Raw genomic sequence first — 6,479 nt, forward strand, 5'->3', positions numbered from 1 at the left:
TATCGTTAAAACCATCGTAGGGGTAGCCTCCAGTTCTGACAAAATTTGATGTGTAGTACTTTCTTACACACAACCCGCACAAATGAATGTGGATCCCCAGGTGGTTTGCACCCCTCTAGACCCATCATAGTCAAGTTGGCTGTCCATAGCGACGTCTAGAGGTCAGCAGACCCTTGATTATCACGTGAAGCATGATCATCATCATTATCATCATTGTGTATGCATCCATACTCATCATCATAAATGGAGAAGTAGCCCGATGTATATGTACAATGCATGAGGTCCCTATAGTTTTCATTTTTAAATCATCTTTGAGACACCCTATACACGGTTTACATATTACTCTAAGTAATATGCATGCATTATTTTAATATGGAATAACGTCATATTAAGTCATCTCATCATCATACATCTTACATTGTAATGTTATCATACATACATCATCATCATCATGTCGTCATCATCATATCATCACCATAGCATCACCATATAACATCATCGTATAACGTCATATAACATCATATAGTATTATCATATAACATAGTCACGTCATATTATATCATAATCTCATCATCATATAATATAGTCACATCATCATATAATATAAAGCATAGAGGACACGTGGAAGGGCCACTGGGCATGTGTCGTCATATGTAACGACCCTAAAGTTTCACATACTCAGAGTCGCTACTAACGTCTCATGCTCATCTCTAATGAGGAAATATAACTCTTACATGAACATCATTTATAACTTAATCTTCGAAAAATGCATAAAACAACTTCTTCTCTGGAAAACACAACTACGATCTTACATGTTTAAATATGAAATCCTGAAATTTAGAAAATAAAAACAAATACAAAATAATTTAAAACAATGAAATGCAAAACAAACTATTCTAACTTAAGACTAGGAATTTAAATATGAGTCTACCCTATGCACGTGCCACAATCTCTGCTCGCGATGCCGCCGCCGTCCGTACAAGTGTGCCTTGCCTTTACCTGAAAAATGATGTGGCATACGGCATAAGTATTTCGAAGAATACTCAGTAAGTGACCTCATTATACGGGGCCATGCAAATGCAAACACATGCAATCATGATTTAGGGACCTATCTCTAATCATCACAAGGGTGGCCTCTAGTCTCGAACAAATAGGATGTGTAGTACTTCCCTACACACGATTCACACTTGTGAGTGTGAATCCCTAGGGCGCTCACACACTCCCTGCACCTTCTAGTCAAGCTAATCTATAGCGACGTCCGAAGGTCAGCGAAATCCCATAGTATCATGCGTCTCATGAACACCCTCATCTATGCGCACATGGGCACTTGTGCACATTCGCATTCATCATCATACTGTGCGCGTCCGCACTCATCATCTCTAGGGGAAGTAGCCCTATGCTTATGAACATACAATATGCATGAGGTCCCTCTAAATCTATCATAATGTCTCTTCTAACACGACCCTCTAGTCTCATCTCTTTGTTACTCTAGGTAACACATACTCTTGAATATTTGTATTAATATCATTTTCATGCTCTTAGGGTTATGTCCTATGTCGATCTAACGACATGATGCAATATGACATTCATCATCATATAACATGCTTAATATGGAAAACATTATAATATTAAGGTAAACGTCACGTAATCATCATACTCATCATATTGCCATAAAGTGCATCAAGCATATCAAGTATGTCATTCATCAAAATATATATACTAAGTACATCATCAAGCATCATAACTCACACATCATCATAACTCATACATCATCATACACTAGTATACGACATCATACAATACAGCTCATACATCGTCACAACTCATACATCATCACATACTATCATATGACATCGTACGACACAGTTCATACATCATCATAATTCATACAATTTTTAGCCTATCCTATAGTAAGGTCACTTACTTGGTTAGCTTACACTGGTGTTACCCATTTATCTTTAATGAGAGTTCGATTTTGTCATTTGTATCCAAGCCAACCTATATAAACCATGACGTCAATTTCAATTCTCTAAATTTTACAATGGTCCATGTATTAAACTTCATTTGTGCATTAGAGACTTTATTGAGTATTGAATAATTGTATAAAGGAAAAGATCTATGGTTTCATCTAAGATCTAGCCAAATTAGCTAAAATGTCATCCTGAAGCCATCAGAAAATTAATTCTCCGATTGGCTTCGAATCGCTCAAATGGGATGAGAGGAAGACCAAGGGACCTCCCTTTTCCCTTCTTTCTCAACATAACCAATGTGGGGACAACTTTTAAAATATATATTAATTTTGGGTTATTACGAGGGGTATCATATATAGTAATTTTGTATAAGACTGATCCAACAAATATTTAATCTCTGTTTATAAATCCGTTAATTGAGAAGATTTATATTTCATATGATGATTATATGCGACTCGATTTTAATCTTGAGTGAGTTATGAACTTTTTCCTGGGAGGGCTTGTCCTTTGATTTGCATGGGTATGACTCTTGTAGCTTATTCAATATATCTTCCATTTTTGGGACTTGACCAAATCATATCATGAGTTCTTCCATATAAAGAAAGTAGATGATTTGTTCTCTTAAGTGCTGATTTCAGAACTTGAACAATGGGGTCATACCCTCTCATTAGCCTGAGAGGGAATTGAATCATAAACAAATTGTTCATTAGAGAATCATTGGTACTTAAGGTGAAAGATGTAATTATAAAGATAAAAAAGATTTGATCCAACTGTAATTATGAACGACTCGTGAATAATTAATTGACTTGTTAGTGATGATTATGTCAATAAACATAATTTGTTCTATAGTGCATAAGAGTGCAACTCTAATAGTATAGTTCCCTAGAGTTAATAAATGAAAATTGATTAATTAAAAAGTTCAATTAATTAAATTTTTATTATGGGAGGTTATAATCGTAGCTCACAGTAATACTAATTTTTTTTTTAATAAAAATTATCCGATTAATATTTAATATATTAAGTGTAAATGATAAAATAAGTTTAATTTAATTTAAAAGATTCAAATTAATATTTAATATATTAATATATTAAATAAATAAATTTAATTGGAAGAGTTCAAATTAATATTTAGTATATTAGTTAAATATAAATTGAAAAAAATATATTAATTTGAAATGTTTAAATATATATTTAATATATTAGATATATTATATATTTAATATATTAGATATATTAAAAATATATATATATATATATTTATTCTATTTTAATGTATGCACCAATGTGGTTCAAATGAGTTAAATAGAAACCTAAATTTAGCACCTAATGACCCAGATATTCTCGTTATTGATCAACGGAGTCCTTCAAATATACTTTGTCCTCATTCACATACATTTCGATAAATATTTTTAGGAGGTCACCTAACATAAAATTGGTCAAATTAAAGTGCGCATAACTATAGAGTTCCTATGATTGAGCTACTGAAAAGGAAGATATACCTTGTTTGTATAGGCAGTAACTTCAATTTCAGTCTTTCTTAATCATCATATCTTCAATATCACTCATACTTGAACACGATCTTAGTTCATTCATGTACCCTCTTTACTTCAAGTGTCACAAAACCAGTCCACCAGAGGGTTAAAATCCAAAAGAATGCATGTGGGTTGGTTTGGCTGACGTGACCAGTTCAGTTGAATTGATCATTTCATTATCTTCAACCTTTAGACTAAGGAAAGATGCTAAACCCCGTGGCTTTCTTGCTCTGGAACTCACCTTTTATAGCCTTGTACAATGGTTATTTCTCTTTCATTCTTTCTACAAACTTGTATAGAACGTTGCAAGGAAGGTCTAGAGATTAATTTCGTGGCCTAGGTCAGTTCAATTGAATCGATCATTTCATTATCTTCAACCTTCAGACTAAGGAAAGATGCTAAACCCTGGGGCTTTCTTGCTCTGGAACTCACCTTTTATAGCCTTGTACAATGGTTATTTCTCTTTGATTCTTTCTACAAACTTGTAAAGAACGTTGCAAGGAAGGCCAAGAGATTACTATCGTGGCCTAGGTGCATTGTGGACGTAGATAATCGTCAAAGAAGACTCTCTAGAAACCAACTTCTTTGGCGGAGCTTACCCAAAATCCTCATTTCCTTCCCTTCAAGATGACGGAATAGGCTAAGTGAGAAGTTGTGTGGTGCTCCAATTTATAGGTCAAAGGCAACGGGTTTTGGGTGAACCTTCCCACAAAATTACCTTTAATTGGGTGAGCGTCCTAGACCTCTTTAATTCTCAATTCTTTCATGAAAAAGCTCTCTTTTATCACTAAAACAAGACCTGTCATTAAAAAAAAAACATAAAATCTATGTAAATAAATACAACTACCCTAGTCAGATTTTATAGTTTTTGATGCGATTTCGTCGTCAACTGTCGTCAACTGTGCAGAGGTGTCTTGCCTTGATCTAAAATAAAAGAGTATCAACTGTGCAGAGGTGTCTTGCCTTGACCTAAAATAAAAGAGTAGCACAAGGCTTAGTATTTTAAAAAATACTAAGTAAGTGACTCCACTATTGGGGTTAAGAAATGCACACATGCATGCCATATGAATGGGACTTATCATTTAAAACCGTATTCTCTTATGTAGCTTTCCAATTCGAGTCATCGGATGTGTATTTATTACTTTACACACAAACGGTATGTGTGAATATGGACCTACTAGTCGATTTGCACACTCTCTGGGCCTCATGCTGTCAGACTAGCGTCTCTAGTACTGTTATCGGACACTCGAAAGGAATAGCGACCGTCGTAGCATCATGTTAAACACGACAATCCTTTTCCTTTTCATAACGTATGCGTTCGTACTCATCATAAGGAGGAATATTTAGATGCATGAGAAAATACATTTATGCATGAAATCCAACATTTCTCATGGTAAATAAATTATATAAGACAACCCCTTTCCTCAATTTCATTTCATTTAATAGCATAACATTCAACACGTCCATGTGTTGTACTTCACAAATCTTCTTATCTCAAAACAATTCTTCATACGCCATACATGTCACGACTTCATAATTTATCTTTAATTCTTCAAGGCATGTATGACATCTATTTGTATTTTAATGTTACTGAGCATATGTGGATATATCATATAACAAACAATATCATATCATTACATGTCATATTGTAGAACACATCTTGTCATACCACATATCATGTCATACATCATATCATATCATAAACACAATACACATATCACACATATGATACATGCCACGCCATTAGGCATGTGTCATCATGAATAACACAACACCTCCAACCATACCGATAGTAAGACCACTTACTTAGTTGGTCTAGGTCGAAGCTACTCTGACCCCTTGATGCTAGCTTAAGGCTGTTCTCTGAAATTTAATTCTACTTAAGCAGTCCCACAATCATACCATAAATATTCTCGAAGTCTCTGTAGGTTACCATTCACCATGCTTCACTTGTCGTCGCATATGAAATCGGGTTTCTCTATTTTGCCGACTACGTAAATCCACAGAGGGTTTCGTGGTGGTATGACTTCTCGTCTATTCTCGGATGGAAGGGCATGCAGTTGTATGGGTTGTCAAGGGCATATGGGGAGCGTGGTGGTAGGTTGAGGATGCGAGGGCATCTCATTAATTGGGAAATTTTTTACTTTGGTGGATTAATTTGCAAATTTGACTAAATTTTGGTTGAACTAATTTTACAATTAACAAAGTTTAGGGTTATTTTTCCAAAATTGCAACTTTAGAACTATTTTTGCAAATTTCCTCTTGAAAGCGAAACTCACTTTAAAATTTGGAGTCATGTGGTTTAATTTCTCAATTTTACTTTCTTAAAGCTATTTTTTAAAAAATACCCTTTTGGGTTAATTCCGCGAATTTACAAATTAAATGAGACTTCCTTTAAAAATTTGGAGGTATGATGGGTTAACTTCCCAAATTTACTCCTTATTAGGTTATTTCCCAAGAAAATGCCCTTTTTGGGCTACTTTTCCAAAATTTCACTTTATCAAGTTCTTTAGTTCGAGCCGAGCCATTATGTTTGAGCTTAAAATAATATTCTTTAGTTCGACTTAAATTGAAGATTTTTTTTTACGTAAAATGCATGATTTTAATGGATTCGAATTTACGTAAGCTTTATAATACATTTAATATGGTATAGTCAGCGATTTAAATGTCAAGCTAATTTCTATGACTTTGTGCCTAAAGAAAAATAATACTCTTCCCGTTCATAAAAGAAGGAAAAAAAACAAAACTCATCTAGATGAAGGGTAGAATTCACGGGACAATTTTTTTATTTTTTTATTTGTTTATGAGAGTTAAAATACAATTTTAGAAGCGACCTTCAATAAATGGTGAAAAGACGTTCATTCTCATTCAAAGAAACATAAATTCTCTCGAACAACATTCACTCTCTATTGTAATATTATAAGGACATAGTATTGTAGAGAAAAAACTGATTATAATCATTTAACTTTCTTATTTA

Source organism: Cucurbita moschata, unplaced genomic scaffold, assembly GCF_002738365.1.
Source record: "Cucurbita moschata cultivar Rifu unplaced genomic scaffold, Cmos_1.0 Cmo_Scf00026, whole genome shotgun sequence".
Taxonomy (NCBI): Eukaryota; Viridiplantae; Streptophyta; class Magnoliopsida; order Cucurbitales; family Cucurbitaceae; genus Cucurbita; species Cucurbita moschata.